We start from the raw sequence: 1,874 nt of genomic DNA, 5'->3' as shown, positions 1-1,874 counted from the left end.
GAGGGACCAGGAGGACTAGGGGGACTAGAGGGACCAGGAGGACTAGAGGGACTAGGAGGACTAGGAGGACTAGAGGGACTAGGAGGACCAGGAGGACTAGAGGGACCAGGAGGACTAGAGGGACTAGAGGGACCAGGAGGACTAGGGGGATCAGGAGGACTAGAGGGACCAGGAGGACTAGAGGGACTAGGAGGACTAGAGAGACCAGGAGGACTAGAGGGACTAGAGGGACCAGGAGGACTAGGGGGACCAGGAGGACTAGAGGGACTAGAGGGACCAGGAGGACTAGAGGGACCAGGAGGACTAGAGGGACCAGGAGGACTAGAGGGACTAGGAGGACTAGAGGGACCAGGAGTATTAGAGGGACTAGGAGGACTAGAGGGACCAGGAGGACTAGAGGGACTAGGAGGACTAGAGGGACCAGGAGGACTAGAGGGACCAGGAGGACTAGAGGGACTAGAGGGACCAGGAGGACTAGAGGGACTAGAGGGACCAGGAGGACTAGAGGGACCAGGAGGACTAGAGGGACTAGGAGGACTAGAGGGACCAGGAGGACTAGAGGGACCAGGAGGACTAGGGGGACCAGGAGGACTAGAGGGACTAGGAGGACTAGAGGGACCAGAAGGACTAGAGGGACTAGGAGGACTAGAGGGACCAGGAGTACTAGAGGGACTAGGAGGACTAGAGGGACCAGGAGGACTAGAGGGACTAGGAGGACTAGAGGGACCAGGAGGACTAGAGGGACCAGGAGGACTAGAGGGACTAGAGGGACCAGGAGGACTAGAGGGACTAGAGGGACCAGGAGGACTAGAGGGACCAGGAGGACTAGAGGGACTAGGAGGACTAGAGGGACCAGGAGGACTAGAGGGACCAGGAGGACTAGGGGGACCAGGAGGACTAGAGGGACCAGGAAGACTAGAGGGACCAGGAGGACTAGAGGGACTAGGAGGACTAAAGGGACTAGAGGGACCAGGAGGACTAGAGGGACCAGGAGGACTAGATGAACTAGAGGGACTAGGAGGACTAGAGGGACCAGGAGGACTAGAGGGACTAGAGGGACCAGGAGGACTAGAGGGACTAGAGGGACCAGGAGGACTAGAGGGACCAGGAGGACTAGAGGGACTAGGAGGACTAGAGGGACTAGAGGGACTAGAGGGACTAGGAGGACTAGAGGGACTAGGAGGACTAGAGGGACCAGGAGGACTAGAGGGACCAGGAGGACTAGAGGCACTAGAGGGACCAGAAGGACTAGAGGGACCAGGAGGACTAGAGGGACTAGGAGGACTAGAGGGACCAGGAGGACTAGAGGGACCAGGAGGACTAGAGGGACTAGGAGGACTAGAGGGACTAGAGGGACTAGGAGGACTAGAGGGACCAGGAGGACTAGAGGGACCAGGAGGACTAGAGGGACCAGGAGGACTAGGGGGACTAGAGGGACCAGGAGGACTAAGGGGGACTAGGAGGGGCTAGAGGGACTAGGAGGACTAGAGGGACTAGGAGGACTAGAGGGACCAGGAGGACTAGAGGGACTAGGAGGACTAGGGGTACCACGAGGACAAGGAGGGCTAGGTGGAGGACTATAGGAGGACTAGGGGGACTAGGAGGACTATGTGGACCAGTAGGAATAGGAGGACCAAAAAAATATCCTTGTGTCGATATACATATATTTTACAAATAACAAAGTCCGCCAATACAAGCAAATAAAACAAATAATGCGAAAATATAAGTGCATATTGGCCTGTATTTAGGACTTACTTATACACATTAGGAGGAGCATTTCCAAGTTTCGTCTTTGAGTCGGTTCTGAGTTTCGTTTTTGAGTAGGTTCTGTTTTATCACTAAACGGGAAGCGCTCAGCGCTTCCTCTGTATAAA

This window comes from Pollachius pollachius (genome assembly GCF_949987615.1).
Source record: "Pollachius pollachius genome assembly, chromosome: 3".
Taxonomy (NCBI): domain Eukaryota; kingdom Metazoa; phylum Chordata; class Actinopteri; order Gadiformes; family Gadidae; genus Pollachius; species Pollachius pollachius.
This window is presented reverse-complemented; position numbering follows the sequence as displayed.